Here is a 21,764-nt window from a genome sequence, read left to right as displayed (position 1 = left end):
CTGATAACAACAAACACTAACATTTATTGAACATTTTTTTTTTTTTTTTTTTTTTTATGATAGGCACACAGTGAGAGAGAGAGGCAGACACACAGGCAGAGGGAGAAGCAGGCTCCATGCACCGGGAGCCTGACGTGGGATTCGATCCCGGATCTCCAGGATCGCACCCTGGGCCAAAGGCAGGCGATAAACCGCTGCGCCACCCAGGGATCCCTGAACATATTCTTTGAGCAAGAACTTTTGGTAGGCTCTTCATATTCCTTACTTTATTTTTTTAAATATTTATTTATGTATTTATTTATTTATTTTTTCATATGCCTTACTTTAATCTCATTCCTCCCAACCAGCCTTTTCCTCCAGGACATTCCACACACACAGCTCCAACAATACCTCTAGTCACTCACAGGCACCAAAATCTAGGTAGGGAAAGAAGGAATGCTTTGCTGATCTGTTATTTGCTACTTCACTCTGGAGATGCACAGCTTAGTTGCTCTAACAAGATTGGATAAAATGTAAGTGACTATTTTTAATGGTGAAATGCGATAGATTCCTGGTTGTTGTAGCAATGAAGACCACGTGACCTTAAAGGCAAGCAGAGGCTGAGCCTGTGGTCACCAGTGATAGGAAATGTCGAGAGTGGATTTGTGAGCACCCGGAATCAGTGAGCTTTGTTTTCTCACAAGGTCCATTCCCGGAACAGTTGAAAATGCCAAGGGCTAAATTCAGATTTCTAGAAGATACTCAAAGATTGCCCAGCAAGGAGAAAAGATAAAGGGACATTGTTATGGTTCATATAAGTCCTCTGGGCATTTTAACATTTTGGGATGTTAGTTTTCTTATTTCTAGAATAGGAATAACAAATCTGATTCTTCGTCTCTTATAGGAGTATTTGGGTGTTTAATAAAATGATGTTTGGAATTTCTCTATGGAAAAATGTTACAGAGATAAAAATTATTTCAATAACTAAATATATATATGAACTCCATATATACTATGAAAAGTTGAAGGAGAGGTAATACAGACTCATTTAAGATTAATTTCTCCATGCGTTTCAGGTCGGTGCTATGCACTGAAATCTGAAAAATACATTTACAACTCTACATGTATATATAATATGAATAAAAGTACTCTTATAGTTATGGATGTTCTTAGAGGCAGAATCATGTACTTGTTGCTGTTCTTAACTCCTTAGATTTCTGTCTTTTCAGAAAATATCAAGTGATCACTTTGACAATATTGTGTAACACTTATCATATGAAGTTGCCACTTGCTTTGTAAGTTAAAGGGACTGCTCAAAACTTAAAGCAGCTGGCAAAGAAATAAGGTAACGAGAAAAGCTGACTTCAAGAATTTCAAATCTTCTAGACTAAAATAAATCCATTGTGTGGGAAAAGTGTTTTCATCAAAGCAGTAGAAGATTTTAATCAAGAGTGATAATGATGGTCCTAATGATTGCTCTTAAGTTTTGGTAGTTAAAAGGAACAAGCTTCAGTTATCTGAAATAGATCCCCTGACATGGGATGTTCAATCTCTCCCTGTGAGTTCTTCTGTCACTAATTCTAAGGGATGCAGCATGGGGAGACCTGTGTTCTGCTCCTAATTTAGTGGGTGTGGGTGATCTGGAGAAAGTCACCTTATCTTGCTGCATGTTTTCCTACCTGTCAGTGAAGAGAATGGAGTAATTAATCTCTACAGTCTTTTCAGCTCTATGATGTTGTGACTACTTCCAATCATTTCCAGAAAACTTACTGCTTATCTTTCTAACAGTGCTAAACAATAGCCTGAAATGAGAGCCTAAAATTAAGTGGGGCCCATGAGGGTCACTGTAATAGCTACATTAGAGTGATCACACTGCACCAGACCCCATGCCTCAACCTTCGAGTTTGCTATCCATCCTCAGAATGACCTCAGGAATACCTGGCCGTGCATCTCAAACAAGGAATTTAACAACTTGTGGAACTTCTGTTACTAGCTGGTGGGTCCTTACCTATGTAATGACAGATCTAAAGCCTGTCAATACCATTTTGGAGTAGTGCAGGGAGAGAGGGTGGCTGGGATTGCTCTACGTGGTGCCTCTCCACCTGAGGTATTTAAGTAGGTGTTCACCAAGCACCAGAGCAGATCAATTCTTTGTCTTCATCTTCCTAGACATTTTGGTAGCATTTGATGTGGTTAATTGAAGCAGTTCTTTTTTTAAAAAAATATTTTGTTTATTTATTTATTTGAGAGAGAGAGCAAGAGCCAGAACACAAGCTGGGGGAGAGGCAGAGGAAGAAGCAGGCTTCTTCTTCTTCCTGCTGAGCAGGGAGCCTGATGTGGGGCTTGAGCCCAGGCCCCTGGGATCATGACCTGAGCCAAAGGCAGATGGTCAAGTGACTGAGCCACCCAGGTGCCCCGACTGAAACAGTTCTTGAAACAATTGCCTCATATGGCTTCCATGACCCTGAACCCACCTGGTCCTTTGGCACCTCTCCAGCACGCTCTCTTGGTGACCTTTGTGGGATCCTCCTCATCTTCCCAGGCTCCACTTGTTGAAGGGCCTCTTCTCTTCTCCATCTGCACTCATTTGTTGGTGATCTCATCCAGCTTGTGGCTTTAAATAGTACCTATACGCTGATGATTCTAAAATTAAACCTCCATCCGGATCTCTGCTCTGAACTCCAAACAAATATATTCAGCTGCCAACTCAACATTTTCACTTGGATACCTGATCTCAAACTTAAGAGACCTGAACTTTTGATTTTCTCCTCCAAACCCACCCCTCCCACCATGTTCCATGCAGTAAAAGGCACTAGGACAGGGCACCTGGGTGGCTCAATGATTGAGCATCTGCCTTTGGCTCAGGTCGTGATCCCGGGGTCCTGGGATCAAGTTCCGCATTGGGCTCCCCATAGGGAGCCTACTTCTCCCTCTGCCTGTGTCTCTGTCTCTCTCTGTGACTCTCATGAATAAATAAAATCTTTAAAAAAATAGGCACTAAGATGTCCCTAGCTGAGAAACTAGGAGTCATCCTGGATTCCTCCTTTTCTCTGCGTGCCACCTTTAATCCATCAGCAAATCCTGTTAGCTGTAGCCTGGGAAGTCATCCAGAAGCTGAAGGCTGTTCACTGGCTCCATCACCTCCTCTTATTCCACACGCCCAACACCTCTGCCCGAGACTATTGCAATAACCTTTGATGGGTCTCCTAGCTTTCACTTTTGCCATCAATCTATTCTCCAAACGGCAACTTGTGATTCCTTTAAAATGCCCATCATTGCAAATCCAGGTACCTCCCTTGTATTGGCAACACAATCCCAGATTCTTAGCTTGGCCTGTGAGAGCCTGTGGGATCCAGCTTCCAGCTTTCTCTGAAACCACATCTCTTGCCCCTACTCCCTCACTTACTCCAGCCACACTGGATTATTCTTTTTTTTCCAACACATCCAGTAGGCTCAGGTCTTAGGACCTCTCTACTTTCTCTTCTCTCTGTCAGGCAAAGCTTTCCCCAGAGATTGGAATGTTTCACCTCCTTACTTCATCCAGGTTCTGCTCAAATGGCACCTTATCAGACATGTCTCTTCTGACCTGCTCTATGAGAAAGAGGTTCCCCCTTCTCCCAGACACTTTCAATGTCTGAGCCCCCCCTTTTATTTCTTTGTAACTGTTAACTGTCTTCTCTGTTAGGGGCTTTTTTCTGTTGCATTTAATGCTGCATCCCTTTGGTTACAACATTGAGTCCATAACAGGTGCTCAATAAGTATTTGTGAAATGAATGAGTACATAAACACTATAACAACAAAGGCAAGTTTTATGATGTGAATAGATAATCCAATAGAGGAGTAACAGTAACAGTAAGAAAACATGTTGGCAGCAATCAAAGACACAATCTGTTTCTCTGACTTCTAAAGTTCTGGACTTTCTCCTGCCCTGCTTCAATTGCTCCTAGAGAAGCCCTCACTTCCTGTCTGCTCCACTGGCATGCTGTTCCTTGCTCTGCTCTGATCTCAGGGAACTCCCGAGGCCTTGGCTGTATAACCATCCCTCCACCTCCATCTTCCCATTTTAGGTTTTCCATGTTCTGATGAACCCATATGGACCTTTTTCTTTACTTGCACACCCGTGCCATCACTATCAAAGTTCAAGTCATTAATAAAATATCAGAATTATTATATAACCATTATCAAGGCAGTACATATTCAATTTATAATTAGAAAAAAATGAGGTAGAAAATAAATCAGACAAAACCTCTTGCACACATTCTTCAGAGATACCCTTCAAAAGACTATTAGCATTTTGGTTTAACTTAGGTCTGGGTAAGAAGCTACCTTGCCCAAGCTATGGTCATGTAGGATCCTCCCTGGCTGATTTAGACCTGTGGTCTCCTTGCCAAAAAGAAGGAAAATAATGGAAATTAAATATAATGTAGAATGTAGCATTTTATGAGTTGGTGAATCAGCAAAAAAAAAACCAAAAAACAAAAAACAGAACAAAACAAAAAACACATCTAAATAATGGTAGTACCATTCTGGTGATGTTGTTGTTAAACTTACAAATGTATACATATACAAATGTGTGTGTGTGTATATATATACATATATGTACATACATGCATATATATAATTAGAAGAATTTTAAACTGCAACAGTCATTCTGACTATATGAGAAATTGACAATATCTTATAAGTGATAAAAATATAGCTTTTTTGAGGTATATTTGACATATTATATTCATTTCAGGTATAAAGCATAATGATTTGATATTTGTATATATTGTAAAATGACCACCACAGGAAGCCTAGTTAACATCTATCATTATACATAGTTTAAACATTTTTTTCTTGTGATGAGAACTTTTAAGATCCATTCTCTTAGCAATTTTCAAATGTGCAATACTTTATTATAAACCATAGTCACCATGGTTTACATTATATTCCTATGAATTCAGGAGTTATTTTGTACTTAAAATAATCTAATAGCAGAAAAACTTACACTGGAAGATGTTATTAGTATATCTGTTTTAGCCAAAATATAATAATCTATTTTAACCAAAAAAAAAAAAAAAAGGAAAAATCATCTGAGTTCAATAATGAGGAAATGGTTGTCATATCTTTCTTTTTTAAGATTTTATTTTTATTTATTCCTGAGAGACACACACAGAGAGAGGCAGAGACACAGGCAGAGGGAGAGGCAGGCTCCATTCCATGCAGGGAGCCTGACGTGGGACTCGATCCCAGGTCTCCAGGATCACACCCTCGGCTGAAGGCGGTGCTAAACTGCTGAGCCACCGGTCTGCCCTAAGTTGTGATATATCTTAAGGAAAAAACTTTCCATTCACAATTATAATTATAAACAATAAATAGGAAAATGTTTACAGCATAGTATTAAATGGAAAAATACGATGCTTTAAACAGGTAAAAACATTTAAGAATGTGGACTATGAACAAACAGGGAGTGGAAGACAATACACAAAAAACAAATCTTCATAACAGGGGGATGGGATTATGGGTGATTTTTTTTTTCTTTTCTCAAAGTACTATTTGAATATATTGACTGCTATTATTTTGATATTTTTTTGTTTTATTATAAAAATATGCAATTGCCGATCTCTAAGAGTTTATGACTTTGTGTCAGATGTTTGTAACCTACTCAGTAGCTCTTCTCAGGCCCCTGTCTCTTTGCCCATCTCCTACATAAAAGGTTGAAAATGCCCTATTTGGACTTCCCAGCCCACTTCACAGCCAGTGCTTGTCATGACCCACTCCTGGCCAATGAGATCCAAAGGAAAGCCTGGTGGACTACAGCTGCAAAAAAGTTTCTCCCTTATAATGTCAGGCCCATTAAGAAGACCCTTTTTGCCTTTGTCCTTTTGCTCCACCTTTTCGCTTCTGAAGACTGATTCTGGAAGGTGTGGTAACCATCTTGAAATATCACCAACTCTTTGCGGAGGGCAGGATAGAATGACAGAAGGACCCTTGGTACTAGACAATACCACCAAGTTACTGAACAAACTCAACAGGCTGCCTCAATACTTCCTAATAACTAAGCAATAAATGTCCTCGTGGTTTGAACCACTATTAGGTTTTCTATTACTTGAAGTTCAGTGCATTCTAACCAAGACAGCCAGACAAAAATAAGACTCACTGGCACTCAGAGCTATCTAGGTATATGGAAACCACAAAATGACAGGAAACATCACAATAAACATGCAGATTAATTTAAAAGAATGTTACACTCTTATAGACGGAAGCAAAAAAACCAAGAACCCCAATACATACTTATTTGTTGCGAATTCCCTGGATCTGTTAATGTTTCTTGGTAGAAAAAAACATTATATTTATTATATTTATTTTTATTAAAATAAAACAAGCATCCAGATACCTTTTTTGGCTTTAATCTTTTTCAAGTGTGTATCTCTCAGGAAGCAACCTTTTAGGGAATGATACGATGGCGGTTTTTCTCCCTCCCTACATCCTTTGACCCCTTTTATTATTATAGAATCCTACTAAATTATGTAAGATGGAGCTCCCTGGGATTTGATGATCCACTGCCTGGTGGGGGTGGGGGAAGAATGTGATTTCTTTATTGATCTAGTATGGGGAGTCTCTTCAACTTGGGCTTTGTGTCTACTCGATACAAATCTGTTTTTGAAGATGATAACGAGCAATTGAGTTTGCTGAAAAGGAAGTTGATTGACTAAAGCTGGAGAAGTTGGTGATGAAATAGCTTTGTATAAACAGACTTTAGAAATAGAATTCTAATGTATCCTATTTTTTATTTTTTATTTTCTTTTCTTTTCTTTTTTCTAAATGGCAGATGACCCTTATATTAAACAAAAAGCCAGGAGAATGGACCCCGTGATTATTGTCAGCGAGGTGGTAAATCCTTGGCTTGGTATGGACAGTGAAAGTGGAATTTAAATAGCACATAAGTGATAAAAGTGAAGACACTGGCTCTGCCCCACAGTGCTCTTAAATGATGATAGGGTGAGGGTGAAGTAGCCACATCATGTTTCATCCCTGTGGTCACTGGTGTTGGTTTGGAAACTCCAGTTGGCTGAGATTAGTGCAGGGAGAGAAAAGGAGCCTCCATCCTTTATTTCTGCATGATATTCCCTCCTGAAGCTGCATCAGGAGAGAGTGATACCCTCAGTTCAGATGGTAGTTATCTGCAAGTAGCAGAAAACCCATCTTAAAGTGTCTTATACAGATGTCTTTCCTTTCTCTTTTTTGTTTTTCCACATAACAAGAAACCCAGAAGTAAGCTGATGCTCATTTAACTCAGTTGATCAGTAGTAGCACCAGGAACCTAGTCTCTTTCTACATATTAGCTGCAGCATCCTTAAGGTGCTGGTCTTCACCTTCATCATTGACTCCTAATGATGGCAGGATGGCTATACTCCATTACTTGAATCCAAGGCAAGAAGAAGGGAATGGGGCAGGAGGATACTACTAGCAATATATGTATACATATACAGACAGACAGACAGACAGACACACATATATATTTAAAATCTGGAAAGTAAAATATTTCACAGAAAAATTTCGAAGATTCCTGTTTATGTGCCATTGGTCCAAATTGTGTCACATGGCCATCCCTTGATGCAAGGAGGCTGGGGGAAAAACAGCTTGTCACATTGCCTGCCTGAGCAATATTGGGATTCTGTTAGTACGATGCTGTCATAAAAATATAGAAAGAATAGAAACATTCTCTCCTGTTTTGCTAAAGATCATTAGTCCACTTTGGGCTCTTCAAGGGCTCCAGAAGTCATAGTGGAAACTTGTAGGAGACAGCAGCAGAGCTCAGGAAGGGATGCCCCTGAGAAAAACAACCTGGCCTCTCTCCTCATCCTTTACTCTCTTCTCCCCTGAAAGGAACAGTGACGTCTCTGATGGGGGATGTTAGGGGAGGGAACTGAGCATACTCTCATCATTCCTTTCCTCCCTCCTCTCCTTTGGGATTTCCTGATTCATCTATCCGTTTCTGATCATGCAGGAAACTTAGTGGACAGTCCTTGACCCCATGGGTGAGGACTGAGATTGTCCAGCTGTGCCTGTGACCGGGAGCAATGTGGAATAAGCCTATTGTTGCACAACTGGCTAGTCCTCTAATTTAGCATTTCTCAGTAAGAAAGCCAATAATTTTCATTTTCACTTATCTGACACCTGTGTCTAGCAGTTAATTATTATTGAACTCAAATGGGTGAAAGAGAGGTTGTATGTATGAACACCCTAATACTCTTCCATGCACGAGCCTCTGTATCCTCAGACTAGTATGGCCCCGGGACGAAGCTCTAATAGTCCACTGATACGCCTGAATATGGAAGATACCATCAAAAGATGTAGTCTCCTTTATGTGAGTAATGTTTAGCTTCCATTTCTATGGCCTTTTTCTTTTCTTGCCAGGATCATGTAGTTGAACACTTTTAGGCTCAGCTGGAATATTAGTCTATTTGCTTAAACTTATACAAAGTGAATCCAACATAAAGTAGCTGAGGTTTAAAGATGATTAAGGCAGTAAGACCGCCCCCAAATTACTTCAAGGATGGATGTTTAGTTGACAAAAAATAAGTCTTCATTCTTGGATTGAGTGAAAAACAAACTACAGAGGAAAGAAAACAGATTTCTGAAAATATCCTTTCTGTCCCCTCATGAAAAGAACATTGGCAATTCTTCATTGTAGAACAGCTGTGTTTGGAAACTGTTCTTCTTCATCTAGGTTTGGGGTTACTTAAGATCCTGTACAAGTCATGACCTGTATATCTGAGTCTGATCCAAAAGAAACTCATGTTAAAACAAAAAAAAAAAAAAAAAAGGAAAGAAGAAAGAAAAAAGGAATTATATTCAGGAAAGTTCAGCCATGAGAATAATACTGAGAATTTCCTAAAGTGTTTTCCAGATCTCACCAGCTCTCTATGCATAAATATGCATGTAACCAAAATGTAGTTTTGTGGCTTCTGGGCAACTCTCATAATTTAAAGCATATCCTTAAAAATCAACAGACCCACCCATGTAGAAGAGTTAAATAAATTCTCACTGCTTGGCTGCTCAGCAGGCTTACTATTTTCCCTGAAAAGACCTCTTTACAGGATATGCTAGTCCTGTAATGTGGTAGGGAAGCTGATTGGGCAGACCAGAGGGCCTCAGGGTGCCCTGGACCACCTGGTTCTGAGGAAAGACTGGCAGTAGGGCATTCCCAAAGGTGGAGTTTGTACCCTGGCCACTTAGTGCTCCATTAACCCATCCTGGTGTTGTTCGTGTATGAGAACCTAAAGCAACATTGCTGAAAACAAAACAAAACAAAACAAAACAAAACACAAAACACTTAAACTGCTCCAAGCATTAGGATGGAAGTTGATTGCACAGAAGGTTGCTGGTTTGAGTTCCAGATGTTTGACCCAAATAGACATGTTTAAATGTAATTGCAGGTTTCCCACCCAGGTGAGGCTCATGGACGGGTAACCTTGACCTGACCAGGTATATCCTAAATCCCTTTTACCTTTACTTGCAAAAATGTACCCAACCAAACAAAATGGGTGTATCCACAAAGACTTTACCAGAGAAGCACACTCACTAGGGGTGGCACAATAACAAGGGATTGATTTTTAGGGATTTGACCTTCTGCGATGTAGGAGCTAGTTGAACAGTCTCTGTGAAGTAGGAGAAACTACTTCACAACTCACTAACTCACTCAAAGTTAGCAGGCAGGCAGTTGGGAAGAAGTGATGGGCGTGAAGTAGGGGAAGCATAGACAAATTGGAACATGTGAGAAGGAGGCAGAATTTGTAAGGATGGCTGGACCTCAAATGGCTTTCTTGGCTACCTTCAAGGCGCCAAGACTATAGCCCCACGCCAGTCCAGCCAGAGGAGCTCTGGATCTCTACGCACAGTGTGAGTGGCAAGAGCACCCTTGGCCAGTACCAACCTTCTAAGCACAAAACAAAAATGGTTACTTCATTTCTGCCTCCTGAACCTCAGACAAAACTTTACTCAAGCCCATGGGCCAAGGAGGAGGACTCTGGGAAACACAGTCCCAGCTTAGCTAAATTGACAGGATCCACATCCACCCCAGAGAAGAAGAAGGCAGCTGGGGAGGCTGTAGGAACACTAGTATCTTGATTATGTTTCGGGACGGAAAACTGAATGTGCTTTACAATCAAGTAGCCAGGTCAACTGAGGGCAGGAAAGTGGGACATTTTCACTTTACATGACAAAAGGAATCTGAGATGGAGCATAGAGAAGCTAAAAGCTCAGCATAAATTATTCAAAATATAAAAAGATACAGAGAAAATGAATAGACACCTTGAATAGAAACAAAGTGTGAAAGGCATACAAACTGCCCTGGGGAAGGGAGATCCTTGAAAGGGCTCTAGCAGCAACAGCAGTAAGAGCACCAGCTCAAAGGACAGCTAGGTCTTCGCTGACATTCGTCTGAATGAGCAGGGGTGCGCTGGGGAGTAAATCAGGGGATTTCCGTGCTTACAAGAATCCCTATAAAGGAAAGAGATCCAGTTCTCCCTGTCAATTCTCAACATCTCTAGACAAGGTATCTCTGCTAACTCATCCAAAGGATGAAGTGAGGTAATGTACCCTAATCCATGGCCTGCCGGTATCGTCACATCCTTCAGAGTTTGGGGGTCCCAAAGGTGGATTTCTGATTGGGTTCCTGGAATTCTTAATACACAAGTTTGAACACTCTCTCATACTGTCTCCTCACTTTCTCTTACATTTTTCAACCCGCATAATTTTCTCTAAGGGGAAACTGAAGTTGAGTCATAAGCAGATGGGGAGTAGGAACCAGCCACTTACTTCTGCAAACAGACATGGCAGCCTTTAAAACCATCACTGTGATAACTGCTGATGACAGACATTCTGAAATGTTTCAGAGACATTTGGAAGATGTGATTTAGCCAGAGAGGCTTATGTTATTTGGAACTGTCACTTTTTTCTGTATATCATTAGGCTGTGCATCCTGCTAATTGCATATATACAATTACCCTCAAGTGCACTTATCCTTGACCTGCCCACATTATAAATATTTTAGATCTATGTGATTCTAGTCTGACAAGATGATTGTGATTCATCCTTTCCTCCCTGGGTTGCAAACCAGGTTGCTCTTTACAACTGGAATAGAAAGCCGGGACTCATTATGTTTTGGTTTTTATGATAATATTTTAAGGGGAGAAGAATTTTAATAGGCATGAATGACATAAAATGTATATAATGACTCTACGGGTTTTTTTTTTAAGATCTTATTTTTAAGTGATTTCTATACCCAACGTGGGGCTTGAACTCATGACCCCAAGATCAAGAGTCACATGCTCCACCAACTGAGCCAGTCAGAAGCCCCATGACTATATATTTGAAGATTTTATTTATTTATTTGAGGGAGAGAGTGAGTGAGTGAACAAGAGTGTGTGTGCATGCACAGGGAGGGGGAGGGGGAGGGGAGAGGGAGAGAGAATCTCCAGGAGACTCTGCTCTGAGCACGGAGCCCAACAAGGGGCTTGATCTCACGACTGTGAGATCATGACTTGAGCTGAAACCAAGAGTCATTTAACTGACTGAGCCACCCAGGCCCCCTGAGTGTAGATTTGAAAGGGAAATTAATGCCATGAAAATTTAAACTAAAAGGGGAAAAAATAAAATAAATACATTATTTTACTGGTAAAAAGATAGGCATCTTGTTGACCCACTAAAGAAACAAAATCTCTTCATGGATGTCCCACATTAACCTCAGAATATTGCTTTCCAGTGTTTGACGGAAACTAGGCCTCTACACTTACAAGATGTAAGTGCAATTTATATTGACTCTTTCAGTTCTTTAACTTCTGACTCATCGGAACTGGAAACATCTCCAGAGCACAGAACACATACCGACAACTGAACATCTCAGCAACATAAAAAAGTATTGCGATAACATTAATACATTATTTCTAGTACTTACCCAAAGTGTTCCATGGATTTTCAAGATTTGTATAGTTCAAATCAATTTCTATCCAGAGATCTACATGGTGACCCTTCAAAGGTTTGAAAGTTTTGACACTAAAGACAGAATTGTAATAAGAGCCTGTAGTGAAGCCTTAGTGGCTTAAGGCTCTAAACTGACAGGGATTAAGATATGACCAAGTTCCATCTGAAATGGATGGTCCCTGACAAGCTCCAAAGAGCCAAGTACACCTGCCATTTGGTATGAATGATGCTGTCTTTGGAGACAGCTTCCTTTTAGGGGTCGAGTGCTCACGGTTCTCTTGGTATGGAGGAGCCAAGACACTGGTCAGCCTCAGAATCACTACCCAACGCCTTCCTAAGAGCAAGCAGGACAGCTTATGGCTGTAGACAATGGGTGTGGTCAGATGAGGGAACCCCCCTGTCTCCAGAGGTAACTTCCTAGTGACCTTCTTTATTAAAAAAAATAAATAAAAGAGAGAAAGAAAAGGTCTATTAGAACAGGCATGTCTTCCTTCCCCTCCACTCTCTTCCTTCCTCCTTACAACCAACCGGGACAAAATGGCCATTTGAATGAATGCTTTGAATGCTTCCTCAATCACCTTTGACATTACCACCTGGATGGGTGAGGCCTATTGTTTTTCTTTCCTCCTTCCCCAGCTCGGTTCTGAAAGAACATTGATGCAGTTACTGATAAATTATTTGTGGGGACTCAATGACCAGTCCTTAGTTTAATAGAGTAGAATGGATTCCTCTCAGGGTAAAAGCAAGGCCTTAATCAAGTCTTTGAGGGATCCAACGTCTTTCTGGAAGCTATACTGGATCAGGGAAGGCATTCTGGTGCCTCTGTACACTGGGATAGCATCGGAGCCTGGAAAACCCTATGTGTGTAGTGCATATTCTCCAATGGCCTGGTCTCTGGTGCACCCTTGACTTTGAGAGACTTGTCTGATGAGACCATACTATTCCTGGGGCTGCCTTAGAGGAGAGTAGGGCAAGGTATAAAGCATTTCCAGCACCCAGAAGGCTTCCTGGGGGTTTCTAATTGTCTCTGGCATCATAATAGGCTCTTGGTTAACAGACCTCCAGTTTCAGAGAAAATCAGAACAAGGACGCCTGGGTGGTTCGGTGGTTAAGCATCTGCCTTCGGCTCAGGGCGTGATCCGGGAGTGCCTGGATCGAGTCCCACATTGGGATTCCTGCATGGAGCCTGCTTCTCCCTCTGCCTATGTCTTGGCCTCTCTCTCTGTGTGTCTCTCACAAAGGAATAAATAAAATCTTAAAAAAAATAATAAAAAGAAAGTTAAAAAGAAAATCAGAACAGACCAGTGTGACATCAGTGACCCTCCCCCATCCCCAACAGAGAACCACTAGCCACAGAAGCAGATTTCTTAAGTCTCTCCGTCTCGAATCTCCCAAGAAGAGAGCTAGCACCCCCACCCGCTATAGAGAGCTAGCCCCTGAGAAGCAAGGGGCTGCTGGTGTCACAGCAGGTCTCATGCCCCACGCCAAATACACATACCCATTCCAAGCCTACTCTGGAGAAGGGGAGTAAAGCTTTGAATCGCATATGACAGTTTGAACAAATTTTAATAACTAAAAGAGACCTGGAGATCTCCCTATATCTCCCTAAAATAACACTAGGGTATGAAATGGATGATATGAAAAGACATGGTTAAAAGCAGTGATTAAAAATATATAAAGCCAGGGGCGCTTAGGTGGCTCAGCTGGTTAAGCGTCTGCCTTGAACTCAGGTCATGATGCTGGGGTCCTGGGATCCAGCCACCCCGGGGCTCCCTGCTTAATGGAGGATCTGCTTCTCCCTCTGCCCTTCCCCCCACCCCACCCCTGCTTGTGCTCTTGCATGCTCTCTCAAATAAATTTTTAAAATATTTAAAAAAATGTATAAAGCCATTTCCTTCCTCAAGTCAAGGCTCCTCAAACTGGTTACCTAAAACTGTGTAAAAACTTAGTTTCTGGGGGCACCTGGGTGGGCCACTGGTTGAGTGTCTGCCTTCCCACTCGGGTCATGATCCCAGAGCAGAAAGCTTCAGATTTTTCTAATTTTCTCTCCCTTGAGGGTATTTCACTTGTCCATGAAGAGGAACCCTGTGGCAGCCTGGGCTCTGAGCCCTGGGCAGAGAGTCAAGAGACCAGAGCCCCGGATCCAGCAGTGGCAAAGCCGCAGGCCCAGACAACCCCACTGCCTCAGTCTCGGTTTTCTCATCCATCAAATACCCTGCAGCACTGGCTCCCTGGGTGCTTCCAATTTCTCCTCGACTTTCTTGTGGATGACTCATAACCTGATGTTTTATAGGGGCCAGAGCATTTGAAACACATCAAATATAGGGTAAATGCAATTCAGACAGTTAAGCCACATAGAACACCAATTACAGACGTACAGAGATTCATTCCTTCACTCCAGGGTTTGTGTGTTGCTCTGGAAGTCAGGCTAAATCTCCCCCCTGTTCCGAAGCACAGTTATTAAGTGGACATCGGTGATGCAGCCTGCGCCTGACATGGTCACTGCGAGATGGATCACCTGGGACCTCGAGGTCTCCACCCCCATCCGCAAGTGCAGCCAGGCAGCCGGCCGGGCGCAGGCTCCTTCAGAGCAGCCGTTTTGCCATCTCAGTATTAAAGGAAGAAGCAAAATACATCAGAGCTCCTAGGGAAGGAGGTATTTGTGGCTTCTTTTTTTTTTCTTTCCCTGAAAAAGTTTTTAAAAAGTTATTTATCAAATATTTCAATTGTACAAGAAGATACAGATAAAAATATAAAACAGTACACCTTTACCTTACCCAGGTTTTGTTTTTTTTTTCCTTACCCAGGTTTTAAGATCATTAACATTTGACCACATGTACTTAGATTAAAAAACCACAAGAAGGAAGGAAGGAAGGAAAAAAACATTTTAGTTGGAATCAAAATGCCTCCCTAATCTCAACTGAGGATGTACTGCCTCTCCCCCAAGGTAATAATTTTTTTATTCGTGTGCCTTTTTGCTGCTCATGTTTTTATACTTTTTCTACATATTTATTCATAAGTATATATAAGTGTGTGTTTTAATATTTTACGTAAAGGCTATGTCACTGAAAGTGACATTTTGCAACTTGCACTTTTAACAGTACATTTTAGATGAATCCATGCTGAACTAGGTGGATGCTTATTCATTTTAACTGAATGTACTATTTCCTTGTACGATGTTGAAACCATAATTATCAAAAAAAAAAAAGAAACCATAATTATCTGTTCCAGTATTGGAAGATATTAACCCTTCTAATCGAGTCACATGACAAGCAGTGGGGCAGGGGACCTGTGCCTATCTGATTGGCAAATAAGGGGAAATTGATTCCTTGAAGGTTGTGAGCACCTCCTACATTAGCAGAGGTTGCGGAATTGTTTTCCTAAGTGGCTCTGCACATTGACACCCCATTAGTAATATGTGAGTTCTTGCTGCTCAACATGCTTGGTCACATTTGGTATTACCAAACTTGGATTTTAGTCAGTCTGCTAAGTGTGAAATGGTATCTATCTCATTTGTGATCATAACTGGCATTTTCCTGATCACTAGAGATGAAGATTTTTTTCCCCTGTTTGTTGGACTTGAGAGGCTTCTCTTTTATTAACCGTATATATTCTTTGCTCCTTTTTCCATTGGGTTGTTGCCTCTTTCTTGTTGGCTTGTATTTCCTTCTGTTTTGAGATAGATAGTAATCCTTTCTTGGTTGGAATTAGGAGTTGCAAAGTAGGAGTTGTTCTGCTTTCTGCGGGTAGACGCGGCTGTCTCTTAGAGTGCTAACAACGGACACCTGGGTTTGGACTTGGGGATGGAGAGGAAGAGTTAGCTTCTCATTTGGCTTTGGTTTTCTGGCTATTCAGGTGCAGACAAAAGTATTGATTAGGTCCAGCCTAGTTCGCTACAGTACTGTAGTGAGACTGGGGCTGAAGCTCCTCGGAAAGGGTTACTTGTTTGGTTCTCTTCTCTGTGCATCTCATAGGAATGGATGGTTATTTAGGAACGGCTTAGGACCCCAGTGATCTTAGACCCAGGTTTCCCATGGTGACCTACACATTCAAATCTCCTGGGGAACTTCCAAAAATAGTATGGACAACCTGGCCTTACCCCCAAAACAATTAAATCAGAATTTCTGAGGATGGATTCCAGGCATCAATATTTTAGAACTTTCCAGGTGGTTTTAACATGCAGCCAGGGTGCTAAACCACTGCCTGCCACAAGTAGCATCTTCACCACACCCTGATGTAACTTTCCACACTTTGAAGTTTGAGTCAAGATACCTGCTCTCATTAAGAATTATTAATTAGGGGGGTGGGGGTGACTGGGTGACGGGCACTGAGGGGGGCGCTTGATGGGATGAGCACTGGGTGTTATTCTATATGTTGGCAAATTAAACACCAATAAAAAATAAATTTATTTTTTTAAAAAAGAATTATTAATTAGCTCTGGGGAGAGTTTAAGAGTTCTCTATGCAGATAGGGAAGAACTAGTAATACATGTATTTTTTAAAGGCCAAGAGACTGACTATGTGATACAACAAAGCTTCTAAATCACATGCACTGTTGAGGTCAACAAGCCAGGGAGTTCTATATTCTCTTTTCCTACCCCCTCCATTATTTGATCTTTGTTTTTGTCTCCTTGGAAGACAAAAATGCTCAGTCTATTATATTTTTGCAGCTAGAACTATAGTCCCTAGAGCCTGAAGCCTTCATTTTATTCTAAAGGTTGTGATGGTGACGCTGCAGGATTTACAGTATTTTTCTGTCCTGGTAACTCCCTTCTCTATTTTCCGGTTAATTCTTGTACTCAGAATCTTCTCTGCTATGTTGTGCTGCATTTTGGTTCCACAAAGGACCCCACTGGCACTGATCACCCTAGATCCTATTCTCCAGGGCATCTGGGAGCTTCCCTCGGCTTCGTAGCCTTCTTGGAGGTAGGACCAAAATCTCTAGCATACATCACACAGAAGAACAGAGCTTCTTGGAAGATGCTGGGTTCTTGGAAGACAAATGTTTCCAGATTTCCCTTTGAGCCTGCCCTATTCTTTTCTCCAGGGAAGAGGGACAGGATTTCCTTTTGACATCGGCAGACTGTTCAGATGCAGTCCCGGGGTATATGAGAAGAACTGGGCACATGTCTAAACTCCAAAGGAAATGTCTGCTGAAAGGAACTACTAGACGCTCCTTTTCTCTACTGATTAGAAACTCACTGATGAACGATGGAAGGCCCAACACTTCGCATTGTCCCCTCTCCCTACTACCCCCAGGTCTACACTGACCTCAGCTTCATTCTTGCTCACTTTCACCTCAACATTCAATGACAGCTATGCATTTTAGCCTGTTTCCATGCCAAGGATGTGGGTCTTTCCCTTTATCTTGTTTTGTACCGCATCTCTTAATTTTTTTCTTGAAAGAATGTTAGGCTTTTTCTCATGCTAATTGCTTGCTTGGAGGCTTGGGTTTCTTCTAAAACCTTTCTTTAGTGCTCTCATCAGAAAGTGTACCCCACTGTCTTAACTTTCCGTGTGACCTCAGGAGGCCGGGCCTGGAAAGGGACAACACGGTAATTAGCTTTTTCTTTATAAGATTTAAAATAGGGGACCCTGGGGGGCTCAGTGGTTTAGCGCCTGCCTTTGGCACGGTCCTGGAGTCCCGGGATGGAGTCCCGCGTTGGGCTCCTCGCGTGGAGCCTGCTACTCCCTCCGCCTGTGTCTCTGCCTCTCTCTCTTTCTCTATGTCTATCATGAATAAATAAATAAAATCTTAAAAAAAAAAAGACAAAATAGGCACGTGTGGCTTCAGTTAAAAATATTAAAAAGTACATTTAGTGACACATAAAACTAAAAAACGTGCACCCTTTGTTGGAATTTATGCAACCCCATAATGTGTACATGTTGTGATAAATTTATATATTCAATGGAGGTACATGTACAAATACATAAATATAAATACCTGAGTGTATATAAAGCACTAAAGACACCGTTGAACACCTAGTAAATGAACAAAAACAAACAGATGTGCCATCATGCAGCAGAACAAAGGATTCGTGGGGACCGGGCAGGCCGCAGGGAATGCCTAGTTGGGGGTGAGGATACAGCATGGAGAGCGCTGCGCAGCTCATGGGCAAGTGCTGGTGTTTTTTTTATTCTCATCAGAGAAACTGGAATGAGTTAAAGTCAAGGAGCATGCTGAGCTTTAACCCCTTCCATAGTTCCGGAGTGACACAAGGCATGATTTAGAGCCAGACAGCTTGCCCAGGTTTTTGGTTCTTAGTGGAAGTTGCTTGTGATTGATTACACAGGACCACGGGTTCGAACACCCATTGTGCCTGACCCAGGGCTCAATGCAGCCAGGCAGATGCTTTACTGCATTCCCATAATTTTTCTGGCTCCAGTCAAAGCCCTTGGATTTGAGTAGTTGTGAGATTGACCCAGGACTAGTTGGATGGTCCTGGACCCAGCACCCACTGCTAGGACCCCAAGGAGTTGAGGCCGTTTGCATGCCAGACCAGGGCACCCAAACCCGGAGACTGACAGGAGGCTCTGGGTACTGACCAGGGCTTTGATCATCCACACAACTAGGGTTGGGCTGTAAGCTAAGTTCCAGTGGGAGTGGGACACAAGGTCAACCAGGGGCAGTCACAGCCTGAGATGGCCTGAGACAGAATCATCATCAGACCCCTGCCTGGCAGGGAAGTTGGATTGGACGTGTTCTGACCTCAGCTCCACGGGTTCAGCCAACTCTGGATCAGCTTTGGTTTGGGACCCATTGCACTGGTGGCAATGCTGCTCTTCCAACTTACAGTTTTCCATGAAAGCAACCGAAAATAGGAGACAATTACATTTGCAATATATTTTTTTTGCAGATATGTCTTCTTGATCATTGTACTTTGTAACTGCACTTCTTTTTTGTTGTTGTTCTTGTTAGAAAAAAATGTCTGAAGCCTAAAGAAGCAAACAAAAAGCTGTATTACATGGTTACATTGGTGGTTGGAAATGATGTTTTTGGTAAATATTTTTTGAAAGTGTAACTTGTTTTCATTGGCATGGAAAGTTCCACGGGGACTTGTGAAAAAGTACAGGGGCTTCTTTGTGTTCTTAGGCAGTGATTCAAGGAATTGTTGATGGATCAATAATGCTACAACTACTTAAACTTCTGAGAGAATTCATCCTACTGGAGTGTCTTTAAGTTTAAGAGAAAATATTTTTATAAGGCTTACTTTGATGGGGGGGGTATTAATTGTTGATTCGTGATTGCTTAGGGAGGGACAGTTTGGGAACTTTCCTAATGACCCCATTCCGAGTGAGGAGCCAAGTCCAGCCCTGGGATCACACACTCACATCCTTCCGGCTATTTTAGCTCTGGAGGGAAGTCCATGAGTACCTCCTGTCCTGAGACAACTGCTTAGGGTGGAGACCAGTCAGAAATAGAAAGCAAAAGTACCAGGAGCTGTCTCTGTCCACGTCCCAGGCCGAAATTCTTGATTCATTTAGCCTACATTACCCCCCTGAATCAGTGCCCTCTGAGAACCTGACTTTCCCCAAAGGGTAGGAGTTTTTTTATAATTACTATGTGATGAAATCAGCCTTACTAGAAGTGAATCATATGCATGTTGAACACATGGAATAACTAAATGGTTCAGGTTCATTCTCATTTTAGTTCTCCCAAGACTTATGCTGGCCAAAATGTTGATTGTAATATTTAGAAATGGCCTGGGCACTTCTGTTTTTATTAAGAACAGAGGTGCTGATGGTTGGACCATCTTTTCTCTTACTATCTGTGTCTACCTAATGACAGAGATGCGACAAATACTTATTACATAAATGAATAAAGAATAAAGGATGCTTTCAGTTCCATTTCAAAGCATTTATCAACTATCTGGTATGTCCAGGAAGAATGGACACAAACACCTGCTCCCAAATCTGGCCAATCTCGACTTCACCCTTGATATGTCATACAAATAATGATGAGACAATCCCCCCCACCCCACCCTACTTACTCCCTGAAAGTGAGTTTAAGGTGAATTTCTATGTGTTATGCAACAGAGTCAGCAAATGAGGTTTTCCCAATCTGGACACAATTGGCATTTTGGACTAAATAATATTTCACTTTGGGGACTGCCCTGTGCCCTGTGGGGTATTTAGCAGCCTCTCTGGATGCTGGTAGGGCCCACCCCCCATGTATGACAACCGAAAATGCTTCACGGTGGTGCCAAATGTCCTTTGAGGAGGAAATCACCCTGAGTTAGAAACCCCAGCTCTCCAAAAAAGAGTAGCACGTGGTTACACCATCCTAAGCAATGCTGAAATGACAGAAAAACCCAGTAACCCACTTTTCTGTTGCTATCCAGTGAAGGTGTTCTATAATATTCTGCTCCAAGGAACTCACACTGAGTGGACTCTTCTCTGAGAAGCAAGGCTTTTGTTGATGGGAACAATAAGTGCTGTTTTAGGGTAGAGATTTAGAGTTTAAAAACCTACGAAAATAATATTTTGTTTCTTTGAAACAGAGTAATGGAAAAATGAAGACCCAAATAGTCGAATCCTCACCTTGGTGGACTTAAACGTTTAAAGAGGTAAAATGAGTACATACACGTAATAAAAAATTAATCCAAGGAGGGAAAAATGGAAAACAAATGTCTCCCCCTTTCCGGATCCCCCCTAACTCTCCCCAAAGCTAACCACTTTACACATTTTTTTTTTTATTTCAGGAAAGTGAACGTTTATAATAAGGCAGGTTGAAGCTCTCCTTGGGGAGATGGGAATAGATACAGGTGTGACCTTGGCAACAGGGCAGTGACTTGAAGCTAATACTAATTCTGAATAAATCAGAGAGACCTGGGCTTTGAGACTATTCATTACTTATCTACCCTCCCTAGGAAGGGATAGTCTTCTTTTTCCCAGGCTGCCCTGGCTGCATACTTTAGAAATTAAGCTGTTTTAGTTTAAATCTGATAGGGTTTTCACTCCTAGAGCGAGCTCGCAGAGACTGGTCTTTGGCAGGGAGTTCTGACCCCATCTTTGTTAAGGCTGACCGGCTGTGTTTGTGCCAGGGACTCGTTGACGGCCTTTCTGCCTTGGTACACAGGGCACCCACTCTTTCACTGCATTAGCGTGTTGATCTGAAGAGAACAATTGGGCCTTTGTGGTCACGCTGAGGTTCCCCCGCCAGGCCCCATGAATGGACACAGGTTTCTAGAGAGATGGGCACCCATCGGTACAGTAGCTACTGTCTTCTCCCTCAACGTGCTGGTGGAGTGCAGTGACTTCCCTTAATGAGGTCGGCTCTTCAGAAAGTCCTGAATTGGTTTGATGTTCTGAAGCACTTGGGGCTCTTGATCTAAAACTACAGACTTTATGAAGAATTTCTTAGTATTCTCTAAGCATGTTTTTCATCCAGTCAATGAATCTCTTTATGTGTTCTAGCCTCTAACACCCTAAAGTTCAGACGCATACAAGTAAAAGGGGGCATTTGTATGAGGAAAACAAGATTTCAGGACAACAGGTTTTTTTGACTGTGAACTTTCATGACATTTTCCCTCTTAATATATTGCCATTTGTTCATTCACATTTTCCTGCAGTCACAGACATTAATTAAACAACAACTGTATGCAAGAGACTGTGTTGGGTGCTGTGTGGGATACAGGGACTGAGGGAGGGAGCAGATCAGAGTGGCTGAGAGCTCTGGGTTGGAAGCAGAACCCTTGGTGGCTTTCCCTCATCTGGGCCATGTGCTCTGGAGCAAGTCACTTCACCTCTCTGTCTCAGATTCCACATCTGAAAAATTATCACAAGGATTAATCAATAACATGCTTGCAAAGCACA

General features: G+C 41.9%; 1 long non-coding RNA gene across 3 annotated transcripts in view; it reads left to right on the top strand.

The window, feature by feature from the left end:
• Positions 1 to 21,764, top strand: part of LOC112672319 (uncharacterized) — a 36,849-nt gene that overhangs the window by 6,972 nt on the left and 8,113 nt on the right. The window contains exons 3-5 of one of the 3 annotated variants that reach the window (XR_004803092.2): positions 14,006 to 14,605; positions 14,757 to 14,896; positions 20,450 to 20,515. This is a non-coding gene — a long non-coding RNA (uncharacterized LOC112672319). The remainder of the gene's footprint in view (positions 1 to 14,005; positions 14,606 to 14,756; positions 14,897 to 20,449; positions 20,516 to 21,764) is intronic. The other 2 variants (XR_007413610.1, XR_003144194.3) reach the window with 2 other exon arrangements.

The sequence above is a fragment of the Canis lupus genome, chromosome 10 (assembly GCF_003254725.2).
Source record: "Canis lupus dingo isolate Sandy chromosome 10, ASM325472v2, whole genome shotgun sequence".
NCBI lineage: Eukaryota > Metazoa > Chordata > Mammalia > Carnivora > Canidae > Canis > Canis lupus.
Note: the sequence above shows the minus strand (reverse complement) of the source record. Positions and strands in the feature narration are given on the sequence as shown.